The sequence below is a fragment of the Scyliorhinus torazame genome, unplaced genomic scaffold, assembly GCF_047496885.1.
Source record: "Scyliorhinus torazame isolate Kashiwa2021f unplaced genomic scaffold, sScyTor2.1 scaffold_387, whole genome shotgun sequence".
Lineage (NCBI taxonomy): Eukaryota > Metazoa > Chordata > Chondrichthyes > Carcharhiniformes > Scyliorhinidae > Scyliorhinus > Scyliorhinus torazame.
In genome coordinates, this window is record NW_027308114.1 from 157190 (window position 1) to 170541 (window position 13352).

The window sequence follows — 13352 nt, forward strand, 5'->3', positions numbered from 1 at the left end:
CGCTCCCTCCCGCGCTCTCTCGCTCCCTCCCGCGCTCTCTCGCTCCCTCCCGCGCTCTCTCGCTCCCTCCCGCGCTCTCTCGGTCCCTCCCGGGCGCCCTCGCTCCCTCCCGGGCTCTCTCGATCCCTCCCGCGCTCTCTCGCTCCCTCCCGGGCTCTCTCGCTCCCTCCTGGGCTCTCTCGCTCCCTCCCGCGCTCACTCGCTCCCTCCCGCGCTATCTCGCTCCCTCCCGGGCTCCCTCGCTCCCTCCCGCGCTCTCTCGGTCCCTCCCGGGCTCCCTCGCTCCCTCCCGGGCTCCCTCGCTCCCTCCCGGGCTCCCTCGCTCCCTCCCGGGCTCCCTCGCTCCCTCCCGGGCTCCCTCGCTCCCTCCCGCGCTCCCTCGCTCCCTCCCGCGCTCCCTCGCTCCCTCCCGCGCTCCCTCGCTCCCTCCCGCGCTCCCTCCCGCGCTCCCTCGCTCCCTCCCGCGCTCTCTCGGTCCCTCCCGTGCTCTCTCGGTCCCTCCCGCGCTCTCTCGGTCCCTCCCGCGCTCTCTCGGTCCCTCCCGCGCTCTCTCGGTCCCTCCCGCGCTCTCTCGGTCCCTCCCGCGCTCTCTCGCTCCCTCCCGGGCGCCCTCGCTCCCTCCCGGGCGCCCTCGCTCCCTCCCGCGCTCTCTCGCTCCCTCCCCGGTCTCTCTCGGTCCCTCCCGCGCTCTCTCGCTCCCTCCCCGGTCTCTCTCGGTCCCTCCCGCGCTCTCTCGCTCCCTCCCCGGTCTCTCTCGGTCCCTCCCGCGCTCTCTCGCTCCCTCCCCGGTCTCTCTCGCTCCCTCCCGGGCTCCCTCGCTCCCTCCCGGGCTCCCTCGCTCCCTCCCGGGCTCCCTCGCTCCCTCCCGCGCTCCCTCGCTCCCTCCCGGGCTCCCTCGCTCCCTCCCGCGCTCTCTCGGTCCCTCCCGGGCGCCCTCGCTCCCTCCCGCGCTCTCTCGCTCCCTCCCGGGCTCCCTCGCTCCCTCCCGCGCTCCCTCGCTCCCTCCCCGCGCTCTCTCGCTCCCTCCCGGGCTCCCTCGCTCCCTCCCGGGCTCCCTCGCTCCCTCCCGGGCTCCCTCGCTCCCTCCCGCGCTCTCTCGCTCCCTCCCGCGCTCTCTCGCTCCCTCCCGGGCTCTCTCGGTCCCTCCCGCGCTCCCTCGCTCCCTCCCGCGCTCCCTCGCTCCCTCCCGCGCTCCCTCGCTCCCTCCCGCGCTCCCTCGCTCCCTCCCGCGCTCTCTCGCTCCCTCCCGCGCTCTCTCGATCCCTCCCGCGCTCCCTCGCTCCCTCCCGCGCTCTCTCGGTCCCTCCCGGGCGCCCTCGCTCCCTCCCGCGCTCTCTCGCTCCCTCCCGGGCTCTCTCGCTCCCTCCCGGGCTCTCTCGGTCCCTCCCGAGCTCCCTCGCTCCCTCCCGCGCTCTCTCGCTCCCTCCCGCGCTCCCTCGCTCCCTCCCGCGCTCTCTCTCTCGCTCCCTCCCGGGCTCCCTCGGTCCCTCCCGGGCTCTCTCGGTCCCTCCCGTGCTCCCTCGCTCCCTCCCGCGATCCCTCGCTCCCTCCCGCGCTCTCTCGCTCCCTCCCGGGCTCCCTCGGTCCCTCCCGGGCTCTCCCGGTCCCTCCCGAGCTCCCTCGCTCCCTCCCGCGCTCTCTCGCTCCCTCCCGCGCTCTCTCGGTCCCTCCCGCGCTCTCTCGCTCCCTCCCGGGCTCCTTCGGTCCCTCCCGGGCTCTCTCGGTCCCTCCCGAGCTCCCGAGCTCCCTCCCGCGCTCTCTCGCTCCCTCCCGCGCTCTCTCGCTCCCTCCCGCGCTCTCTCGGTCCCTCCCGGGCTCTCTCGCTCCCTCCCGGGCGCTCTCGCTCCCTCCCGCGCTCCCTCGCTCCCTCCCGGGCTCCCTCGCTCCCTCCCGCGCTCTCTCGGTCCCTCCCGGGCGCTCTCGCTCCCTCCCGCGCTCCCTCGCTCCCTCCCGTGCTCCCTCGCTCCCTCCCGGGCTCCCTCGCTCCCTCGCGGGCTCTCTCGGTCCCTCCCGGGCTCTCTCGGTCCCTCCCGGGCTCTCTCGGTCCCTCCCGGGCGCTCTCGCTCCCTCCCGCGCTCCCTCGCTCCCTCCCGGGCTCCCTCGCTCCCACCCGGGCTCTCTCGGTCCCTCCCGGGCTCTCTCGGTTCCTCCCCGCTCCCTCGCTCCCTCCCGGGCTCCCTCCCGGGCTCCCTCGCTCCCTCCCGGGCTCCCTCGCTCCCTCCCGGGCTCCCTCGCTCCCTCCCGCGCTCCCTCGCTCCCTCCCGGGCTCCCTCGCTCCCTCCCGCGCTCCCTCGTTCACTCCCGGGCTCCCTCGCTCCCTCCCGGGCTCCCTCGCTCCCTCCCGGGCTCCCTCGCTCCCTCCCGGGCTCCCTCGCTCCCTCCCGCGCTCCCTCGCTCCCTCCCGGGCTCCCTCGCTCCCTCCCGTGCTCTCTCGCTCCCTCCCGCGCTCTCTCGGTCACTCCCGGGCTCCCTCGCTCCCTCCCGCGCTCTCTCGCTCCCTCCCGGGCTCTCTCTCTCCCTCCCGGGCTCCCTCGCTCCCTCCCGGGCTCCCTCGCTCCCTCCCGCGCTCCCTCGCTCCCTCCCGGGCTCCCTCGCTCCCTCCCGCGCTCCCTCGCTCCCTCCCGGGCTCCCTCGCTCCCTACCGCGCTCCCTCGCTCCCTCCCGGGCTCCCTCGCTCCCTCCCGGGCTCCCTCGCTCCCTCCCGCGCTCCCTCGCTCCCTCCCGGGCTCCCTCGCTCCCTCCCGCGCTCTCTCGGTCCCTCCCGGGCGCCCTCGCTCCCTCCCGCGCTCTCTCGCTCCCTCCCCGGTCTCTCTCGGTCCCTCCCGCGCTCTCTCGCTCCCTCCCCGGTCTCTCTCGCTCCCTCCCGCGCTCTCTCGCTCCCTCCCCGCGCTCTCTCGCTCCCTCCCGCGCTCTCTCAGTCCCTCCCGCGCTCTCTCGGTCCCTCCCGCGCTCTCTCGGTCCCTCCCGGGCTCTCTCGCTCCCTCCCGCGCTCTCTCGCTCCCTCCCGCGCTCTCTCGCTCCCTCCCGGGCTCCCTCGCTCCCTCCCGCGCTCCCTCGCTCCCTCCCACGCTCTCTCGCTCCCTCCCGGGCTCCCTCGCTCCCTCCCGGGCTCCCTCGCTCCCTCCCGCGCTCTCTCGCTCCCTCCCGGGCTCCCTCCCGCGCTCCCTCGCTCCCTCCCGGGCGCCCTCGCTCCCTACCGCGCTCCCTCGCTCCCTCCCGGGCTCCCTCGCTCCCTCCCGGGCTCCCTCGCTCCCTCCCGGGCTCCCTCGCTCCCTCCCGGGCTCCCTCGCTCCCTCCCGCGCTCCCTCGCTCCCTCCCGGGCTCCCTCGCTCCCTCCCGCGCTCTCTCGGTCCCTCCCGTGCTCTCTCGGTCCCTCCCGCGCTCTCTCGGTCCCTCTCGCGCTCTCTCGCTCCCTCCCGGGCTCCCTCGCTCCCTCCCGCGCTCTCTCGCTCCCTCCCGCGCTCCCTCGCTCCCTCCCGCGCTCTCTCGGTCCCTCCCGCGCTCTCTCGCTCCCTCCCGGGCTCCCTCGGTCCCTCCCGGGCTCTCTCGGTCCCTCCCGTGCTCCCTCGCTCCCTCCCGCGATCCCTCGCTCCCTCCCGCGCTCTCTCGCTCCCTCCCGGGCTCCCTCGGTCCCTCCCGGGCTCTCCCGGTCCCTCCCGAGCTCCCTCGCTCCCTCCCGCGCTCTCTCGCTCCCTCCCGCGCTCTCTCGGTCCCTCCCGCGCTCTCTCGCTCCCTCCCGGGCTCCTTCGGTCCCTCCCGGGCTCTCTCGGTCCCACCCGAGCTCCCGAGCTCCCTCCCGCGCTCTCTCGCTCCCTCCCGCGCTCTCTCGGTCCCTCCCGCGCTCCCTCGCTCCCTCCCGGGCGCTCTCGCTCCCTCCCGCGCTCCCTCGCTCCCTCCCGGGCTCCCTCGCTCCCTCCCGCGCTCTCTCGGTCCCTCCCGGGAGCTCTCGCTCCCTCGCTCCCTCCCGTGCTCCCTCGCTCCCTCCCGGGCTCCCTCGCTCCCTCGCGGGCTCTCTCGGTCCCTCGCGGGCTCTCTCGGTCCCTCCCGGGCTCTCTCGGTCCCTCCCGTGCTCCCTCGCTCCCTCCCGGGCTCCCTCGCTCCCTCGCGGGCTCTCTCGGTCCCTCCCGGGCTCTCTCGGTCCCTCCCGGGCTCTCTCGGTCCCTCCCGGGCTCTCTCGGTCCCTCCCGGGCGCTCTCGCTCCCTCCCGCGCTCCCTCGCTCCCTCCCGGGCTCCCTCGCTCCCACCCGGGCTCTCTCGGTCCCTCCCGGGCTCTCTCGGTTCCTCCCCGCTCCCTCGCTCCCTCCCGGGCTCCCTCCCGGGCTCCCTCGCTCCCTCCCGGGCTCCCTCGCTCCCTCCCGGGCTCCCTCGCTCCCTCCCGCGCTCCCTCGCTCCCTCCCGGGCTCCCTCGCTCCCTCCCGCGCTCCCTCGTTCACTCCCGGGCTCCCTCGCTCCCTCCCGGGCTCCCTCGCTCCCTCCCGGGCTCCCTCGCTCCCTCCCGGGCTCCCTCGCTCCCTCCCGGGCTCCCTCGCTCCCTCCCGGGCTCCCTCGCTCCCTCCCGCGCTCCCTCGCTCCCTCCCGGGCTCCCTCGCTCCCTCCCGTGCTCTCTCGCTCCCTCCCGCGCTCTCTCGGTCACTCCTGGGCTCCCTCGCTCCCTCCCGCGCTCTCTCGCTCCCTCCCGGGCTCTCTCGCTCCCTCCCGGGCTCCCTCGCTCCCTCCCGGGCTCCCTCGCTCCCTCCCGCGCTCTCTCGCTCCCTCCCGGGCTCCCTCGCTCCCTCCCGCGCTCCCTCGCTCCCCTCCCGGGCTCCCTCGCTCCCTACCGCGCTCCCTCGCTCCCTCCCGGGCTCCCTCGCTCCCTCCCGGGCTCCCTCGCTCCCTCCCGGGCTCCCTCGCTCCCTCCCGGGCTCCCTCGCTCCCTCCCGCGCTCCCTCGCTCCCTCCCGGGCTCCCTCGCTCCCTCCCGCGCTCTCTCGGTCCCTCCCGGGCGCCCTCGCTCCCTCCCGCGCTCTCTCGCTCCCTCCCCGGTCTCTCTCGGTCCCTCCCGCGCTCTCTCGCTCCCTCCCCGGTCTCTCTCGCTCCCTCCCGCGCTCTCTCGCTCCCTCCCCGCGCTCTCTCGCTCCCTCCCGCGCTCTCTCAGTCCCTCCCGCGCTCTCTCAGTCCCTCCCGCGCTCTCTCGGTCCCTCCCGCGCTCTCTCGGTCCCTCCCGGGCTCTCTCGCTCCCTCCCGCGCTCTCTCGCTCCCTCCCGCGCTCTCTCGCTCCCTCCCGCGCTCTCTCGCTCCCTCCCGGGCTCCCTCGCTCCCTCCCGCGCTCCCTCGCTCCCTCCCGCGCTCTCTCGCTCCCTCCCGGGCTCCCTCGCTCCCTCCCGGGCTCCCTCGCTCCCTCCCGCGCTCTCTCGCTCCCTCCCGGGCTCCCTCGCTCCCTCCCGCGCTCCCTCGCTCCCTCCCGGGCGCCCTCGCTCCCTACCGCGCTCCCTCGCTCCCTCCCGGGCTCCCTCGCTCCCTCCCGGGCTCCCTCGCTCCCTCCCGGGCTCCCTCGCTCCTTCCCGCGCTCCCTCGCTCCCTCCCGGGCTCTCTCGGTCCCTCCCGCGCTCTCTCGGTCCCTCCCGTGCTCTCTCGGTCCCTCCCGCGCTCTCTCGGTCCCTCTCGCGCTCTCTCGCTCCCTCCCGGGCGCCCTCGCTCCCTCCCGGGCGCCCTCGCTCCCTCCCGCGCTCTCTCGCTCCCTCCCCGGTCTCGGTCCCTCCCGCGCTCTCTCGCTCCCTCCCCGGTCTCTCTCGCTCCCTCCCGCGCTCTCTCGCTCCCTCTCCGCGCTCTCTCGCTCCCTCCCGCGCTCTCTCAGTCCCTCCCGCGCTCTCTGAGTCCCTCCCGCGCTCTCTCGGTCCCTCCCGGGCTCTCTCGCTCCCTCCCGCGCTCTCTCGGTCCCTCCCGCGCTCTCTCGGTCCCTCCCGGGCGCCCTCGCTCCCTCCCGCGCTCTCTCGCTCCCTCCCGGGCTCCCTCGCTCCCTCCCGCGCTCCCTCGCTCCCTCCCGCGCTCTCTCGCTCCCTCCCGGGCTCCCTCGCTCCCTCCCGGGCTCCCTCGCTCCCTCCCGCGCTCCCTCGCTCCCTCCCGCGCTCTCTAGCTCCGTCCCGGGCTCCCTCGCTCCCTCCCGCGCTCTCTCGCTCCCTCCCGGGCTCTCTCGGTCCCTCCCGAGCTCCCTCGCTCCCTCCCGCGCTCCCTCGCTCCCTCCCGCGCTCTCTCGATCCCTCCCGCGCTCCCTCGCTCTCTCCCGCGCTCTCTCGATACCTCCCGCGCTCCCTCGCTCCCTCCCGCGCTCTCTCGGTCCCTCCCGGGCGCCCTCGCTCCCTCCCGCACTCTCTCGCTCCCTCCCGGGCTCTCTCGGTCCCTCCCGAGCTCCCTCGCTCCCTCCCGCGCTCTCTCGCTCCCTCCCGCCCTCCCTCGCTCCCTCCCGCGCTCTCTCGGTCCCTCCCGCGCTCTCTCGCTCCCTCCCGGGCTCCCTCGGTCCCTCCCGGGCTCTCTCGGTCCCTCCCGAGCTCCCTCGCTCCCTCCCGCGCTCCCTCGCTCCCTCCCGCGCTCTCTCGCTCCCTCCCGCGCTCTCTCGGTCCCTCCCGGGCTCCCTCGGTCCCTCCCGGGCACTCCCGGTCCCTCCCGAGCTCCCTCGCTCCCTCCCGCGCTCCCTCGCTCCCTCCCGCGCTCTCTCGGTCCCTCCCGCGCTCTCTCGCTCCCTCCCGGGCTCCCTCGGTCCCTCCCGGGCTCTCTCGGTCCCTCCCGAGCTCCCTCGCTCCCTCCCGCGCTCTCTCGCTCCCTCCCGCGCTCTCTCGGTCCCTCCCGGGCTCTCTCGCTCCCTCCCGCGCTCCCTCGCTCCCTCCCGTGCTCCCTCGCTCCCTCCCGCGCTCTCTCGGTCCCTCCCGAGCTCCCTCGCTCCCTCCCGCGCTCTCTCGCTCCCTCCCGCCCTCCCTCGCTCCCTCCCGCGCTCTCTCGGTCCCTCCCGCGCTCTCTCGCTCCCTCCCGGGCTCCCTCGGTCCCTCCCGGGCTCTCTCGGTCCCTCCCGAACTCCCTCGCTCCCACCCGAGCTCCCTCGCTCCCTCCCGCGCTCCCTCGCTCCCTCCCGCGCTCTCTCGCTCCCTCCCGGGCTCCCTCGGTCCCTCCCGGGCTCTCCCGGTCCCTCCCGAGCTCCCTCGCTCCCTCCCGCGCTCTCTCGCTCCCTCCCGCGCTCTCTCGGTCCCTCCCGCGCTCTCTCGCTCCCTCCCGGGCTCCCTCGGCCCCTCCCGGGCTCTCTCGGTCCCTCCCGAGCTCCCTCGCTCCCTCCCGCGCTCTCTCGCTCCCTCCCGCGCTCTCTCGGTCCCTCCCGGGCTCTCTCGCTCCCTCCCGCGCTCCCTCGCTCCCTCCCGTGCTCCCTCGCTCCGTCCCGCGCTCTCTCGGTCCCTCCCGGGCGCTCTCGCTCCCTCCCGCGCTCCCTCGCTCCCTCGCTCCCTCCCGGGCACCCTCGCTCCCTCCCGGGCTCTCTCGGTCCCTCCCGGGCTCTCTCGCTCCCTCCCGGGCGCTCTCGCTCCCTCCCGCGCTGCCTCGCTCCCTCCCGGGCTCCCTCGCTCCCTCCCGCGCTCCCTCGCTCCCTCCCGCGCTCCCTCGCTCCCTCCCGGGCTCCCTCGCTCCCTCCCGCGCTCCCTCGCTCCCTCCCGCGCTCTCTCGCTCCCTCCCGGGCTCCCTCGCTCCCTCCCGGGCTCCCTCGCTCCCTCCCGCGCTCTCTCGCTCCCTCCCGGGCGCCCTCGCTCCCTACCGCGCTCCCTCGCTCCCTCCCGGGCTCCCTCGCTCCCTCCCGGGCTCCCTCGCTCCCTACCGGGCTCCCTCGCTCCCTCCCGCGCTCCCTCGCTCCCTCCCGGGCTCCCTCGCTCCCTCCCGCGCTCTCTCGGTCCCTCCCGTGCTCTATCGGTCCCTCCCGCGCTCTCTCGGTCCCTCTCGCGCTCTCTCGCTCCCTCCCGGGCGCCCTCGCTCCCTCCCGGGCGCCCTCGCTCCCTCCCGCGCTCTCTCGCTCCCTCCCCGGTCTCGGTCCCTCCCGCGCTCTCTCGCTCCCTCCCCGGTCTCTCTCGCTCCCTCCCGCGCTCTCTCGCTCCCTCTCCGCGCTCTCTCGCTCCCTCCCGCGCTCTCTCAGTCCCTCCCGCGCTCTCTGAGTCCCTCCCGCGCTCTCTCGGTCCCTCCCGGGCTCTCTCGCTCCCTCCCGCGCTCTCTCGGTCCCTCCCGCGCTCTCTCGGTCCCTCCCGGGCGCCCTCGCTCCCTCCCGCGCTCTCTTCGCTCCCTCCCGGGCTCCCTCGCTCCCTCCCGCGCTCCCTCGCTCCCTCCCGCGCTCTCTCGCTCCCTCCCGCGCTCTCTCGCTCCCTCCCGGGCTCCCTCGCTCCCTCCCGGGCTCCCGCGCTCCCTCGCTCCCTCCCGCGCTCCCTCGCTCCCTCCCGCGCTCTCTAGCTCCGTCCCGGGCTCCCTCGCTCCCTCCCGCGCTCTCTCGCTCCCTCCCGGGCTCTCTCGGTCCCTCCCGAGCTCCCTCGCTCCCTCCCGCGCTCCCTCGCTCCCTCCCGCGCTCTCTCGATCCCTCCCGCGCTCCCTCGCTCTCTCCCGCGCTCTCTCGATACCTCCCGCGCTCCCTCGCTCCCTCCCGCGCTCTCTCGGTCCCTCCCGGGCGCCCTCGCTCCCTCCCGCGCTCTCTCGCTCCCTCCCGGGCTCTCTCGGTCCCTCCCTCGCTCCCTCGCTCCCTCCCGCGCTCTCTCGCTCCCTCCCGCCCTCCCTCGCTCCCTCCCGCGCTCTCTCGGTCCCTCCCGCGCTCTCTCGCTCCCTCCCGGGCTCCCTCGGTCCCTCCCGGGCTCTCTCGGTCCCTCCCGAGCTCCCTCGCTCCCTCCCGCGCTCCCTCGCTCCCTCCCGCGCTCTCTCGCTCCCTCCCGCGCTCTCTCGGTCCGTCCCGGGCTCCCTCGGTCCCTCCCGGGCTCTCCCGGTCCCTCCCGAGCTCCCTCGCTCCCTCCCGCGCTCCCTCGCTCCCTCCCGCGCTCTCTCGGTCCCTCCCGCGCTCTCTCGCTCCCTCCCGGGCTCCCTCGGTCCCTCCCGGGCTCTCTCGGTCCCCTCCCGAGCTCCCTCGCTCCCTCCCGCGCTCTCTCGCTCCCTCCCGCGCTCTCTCGGTCCCTCCCGGGCTCTCTCGCTCCCTCCCGCGCTCTCTCGGTCCCTCCCGAGCTCCCTCGCTCCCTCCCGCGCTCTCTCGCTCCCTCCCGCCCTCCCTCGCTCCCTCCCGCGCTCTCTCGGTCCCTCCCGCGCTCTCTCGCTCCCTCCCGGGCTCCCTCGGTCCCTCCCGGGCTCTCTCGGTCCCTCCCGAACTCCCTCGCTCCCACCCGAGCTCCCTCGCTCCCTCCCGCGCTCCCTCGCTCCCTCCCGCGCTCTCTCGCTCCCTCCCGGGCTCCCTCGGTCCCTCCCGGGCTCTCCCGGTCCCTCCCGAGCTCCCTCGCTCCCTCCCGCGCTCTCTCGCTCCCTCCCGCGCTCTCTCGGTCCCTCCCGCGCTCTCTCGCTCCCTCCCGGGCTCCCTCGGCCCCTCCCGGGCTCTCTCGGTCCCTCCCGCGCTCCCTCGCTCCCTCACGCGCTCTCTCGCTCCCTCCCGCGCTCTCTCGCTCCCTCCCGCGCTCTCTCGGTCCCTCCCGGGCTCTCTCGCTCCCTCCCGCGCTCCCTCGCTCGCTCCCGTGCTCCCTCGCTCCGTCCCGCGCTCTCTCGGTCCCTCCCGGGCGCTCTCGCTCCCTCCCGCGCTCCCTCGCTCCCTCGCTCCCTCCCGGGCTCCCTCGCTCCCTCCCGGGCTCTCTCGGTCCCTCCCGGGCTCTCTCACTCCCTCCCGGGCGCTCTCGCTCCCTCCCGCGCTGCCTCGCTCCCTCCCGGGCTCCCTCGCTCCCTCCCGCGCTCCCTCGCTCCCTCCCGCGCTCCCTCGCTCCCTCCCGGGCTCCCTCGCTCCCTCCCGCGCTCCCTCGCTCCCTCCCGCGCTCTCTCGCTCCCTCCCGGGCTCCCTCGCTCCCTCCCGGGCTCCCTCGCTCCCTCCCGGGCTCCCTCGCTCCCTCCCGGGCTCCCTCGCTCCCTCCCGGGCTCCCTCGCTCCCTCCCGGGCTCCCTCGCTCCCTCCCGGGCTCCCTCGCTCCCTCCCGGGCTCCCTCGCTCCCTCCCGGGCTCCCTCGCTCCCTCCCGGGCTCTCTCGCTCCCTCCCGGGCTCCCTCGCTCCCTCCCGCGCTCCCTCGGTCCCTTCCGGGCTCTCTCGCTCCCTCCCGGGCTCTCTCGCTCCCTCCCGCGCTCCCTCGCTCCCTCCCGGGCTCCCTCGCTCCCTCCCGCGCTCCCTCGCTCCCTCCCGCGCTCCCTCGCTCCCTCCCGCGCTCTCTCGCTCCCTCCCGCGCTCTCTCGCTCCCTCCCGGGCTCCCTCGCTCCCTCCCGCGCTCCCTCGCTCCCTCCCGTGCTCTCTCGCTCCCTCCCGGGCTCCCTCGCTCCCTCCCGGGCTCCCTCGCTCCCTCCCGCGCTCTCTCGCTCCCTCCCGGGCTCCCTCGCTCCCTCCCGCGCTCCCTCGCTCCCTCCCGGGCGCCCTCGCTCCCTACCGCGCTCCCTCGCTCCCTCCCGGGCTCCCTCGCTCCCTCCCGGGCTCCCTCGCTCCCTCCCGCGCTCCCTCGCTCCCTCCCGGGCTCCCTCGCTCCCTCCCGCGCTCTCTCGGTCCCTCCCGTGCTCTCTCGGTCCCTCCCGCACTCTCTCGGTCCCTCCCGCGCTCTCTCGCTCCCTCCCGGGCGCCCTCGCTCCCTCCCGGGCGCCCTCGCTCCCTCCCGCGCTCTCTCGCTCCCTCCCCGGTCTCGGTCCCTCCCGCGCTCTCTCGCTCCCTCCCCGGTCTCTCTTGCTCCCTCCCGCGCTCTCTCGCTCCCTCCCCGCGCTCTCTCGCTCCCTCCCGTGCTCTCTCAGTCCCTCCCGCGCTCCCTCAGTCCCTCCCGCGCTCTCTCGGTCCCTCCCGGGCTCTCTCGCTCCCTCCCGCGCTCTCTCGGTCCCTCCCGCGCTCTCTCGGTCCCTCCCGCGCTCTCTCGGTCCCTCCCGGGCGCCCTCGCTCCCTCCCGCGCTCTCTCGCTCCCTCCCGGGCTCCCTCGCTCCCTCCCGCGCTCCCTCGCTCCCTCCCGCGCTCTCTCGCTCCCTCCCGGGCTCCCTCGCTCCCTCCCGGGCTCCCTCGCTCCCTCCCGCGCTCCCTCGCTCCCTCCCGCGCTCTCTAGCTCCCTCCCGGGCTCCCTCGCTCCCTCCCGCGCTCTCTCGCTCCCTCCCGGGCTCTCTCGGTCCCTCCCGAGCTCCCTCGCTCCCTCCCGCGCTCCCTCGCTCCCTCCCGCGCTCTCTCGATCCCTCCCGCGCTCCCTCGCTCTCTCCCGCTCTCTCTCGATACCTCCCGCGCTCCCTCGCTCCCTCCCGCGCTCTCTCGGTCCCTCCCGGGCGCCCTCGCTCCCTCCCGCGCTCTCTCGCTCCCTCCCGGGCTCTCTCGGTCCCTCCCGAGCTCCCTCGCTCCCTCCCGCGCTCTCTCGCTCCCTCCCGCCCTCCCTCGCTCCCTTCCGCGCTCTCTCGGTCCCTCCCGCGCTCTCTCGCTCCCTCCCGGGCTCCCTCGGTCCCTCCCGGGCTCTCTCGGTCCCTCCCGAGCTCCCTCGCTCCCACCCGAGCTCCCTCGCTCCCTCCCGCGCTCCCTCGCTCCCTCCCGCGCTCTCTCGCTCCCTCCCGGGCTCCCTCGGTCCCTCCCGGGCTCTCCCGGTCCCTCCCGAGCTCCCTCGCTCCCTCCCGCGCTCTCTCGCTCCCTCCCGCGCTCTCTCAGTCCCTCCCGCGCTCTCTCGCTCCCTCCCGCGCTCTCTCGCTCCCTCCCGGGCTCCCTCGGTCCCTCCCGGGCTCTCTCGGTCCCTCCCGAGCTCCCTCGCTCCCTCCCGCGCTCTCTCGCTCCCTCCCGCGCTCTCTCGGTCCCTCCCAGGCTCTCTCGCTCCCTCCCGCGCTCCCTCGCTCCCTCCCGTGCTCCCTCGCTCCCTCCCGCGCTCTCTCGGTCCCTCCCGAGCTCCCTCGCTCCCTCCCGCGCTCTCTCGCTCCCTCCCGTCCTCCCTCGCTCCCTCCCGCGCTCTCTCGGTCCCTCCCGCGCTCTCTCGCTCCCTCCCGCGCTCTCTCGCTCCCTCCCGGGCTCCCTCGGTCCCTCCCGGGCTCTCTCGGTCCCTCCCGAACTCCCTCGCTCCCACCCGAGCTCCCTCGCTCCCTCCCGCGCTCCCTCGCTCCCTCCCGCGCTCTCTCGCCCCCTCCCGGGCTCCCTCGGTCCCTCCCGGGCTCCCTCGGTCCCTCCCGGGCTCTCCCGGTCCCTCCCGAGCTCCCTCGCTCCCTCCCGCGCTCTCTCGCTCCCTCCCGCGCTCTCTCGGTCCCTCCCGCGCTCTCTCGCTCCCTCCCGGGCTCCCTCGGTCCCTCCCGGGCTCTCTCGGTCCCTCCCTCGCTCCCTCGCTCCCTCCCGCGCTCTCTCGCTCCCTCCCGCGCTCTCTCGGTCCCTCCCGGGCTCTCTCGCTCCCTTCCGCGCTCCCTCGCTCCCTCCCGTGCTCCCTCGCTCCGTCCCGCGCTCTCTCGGTCCCTCCCGGGCGCTCTCGCTCCCTCCCGCGCTCCCTCGCTCCCTCCCGTGCTCCCTCGCTCCCTCCCGGGCTCCCTCGCTCCCTCCCGGGCTCTCTCGGTCCCTCCCGGTCTCCCTCGCTCCCTCCCGGGCTCCCTCGCTCCCTCCCGGGCTCTCTCGCTCCCTCCCGGGCGCCCTCGCTCCCTCCCGGGCTCCCTCGCTCCCTCCCGCGCTCTCTCGCTCCCTCCCGCGCTCTCTCGCTCCCTCCCGGGCTCCCTCGCTCCCTCCCGCGCTCTCTCGCTCCCTCCCGCGCTCTCTCGCTCCCTCCTGCGCTCTCTCGCTCCCTCCCGCGCTCTCTCGCTCCCTCCCGGGCGCCCTCGCTCCCTCCCGGGCTCCCTCCCGCGCTCTCTCGCTGCCTCCCGCGCTCTCTCGCTCCCTCCCGGGCTCCCTCGCTCCCTCCCGGGCTCCCTCGCTCCCTCCCGCGCTCTCTCGCTCCCTCCCGGGCTCCCTCGCTCCCTCCCGCGCTCTCTCGCTCCCTCCCGCGCTCTCTCGCTCCCTCCCGGGCTCTCTCGCTCCCTCCCGGGCTCTCTCGCTCCCTCCCGGGCTCTCTCGCTCCCTCCCGGGCTCTCTCGCTCCCTCCCGGGCTCCCTCGCTCCCTCCCGGGCTCCCTCGCTCCCTCCCGGGCTCCCTCGCTCCCTCCCGGGCTCCCTCGCTCCCTCCCGCGCTCTCTCGCTCCCTCCCGGGCTCCCTCGCTCCCTCCCGCGCTCTCTCGCTCCC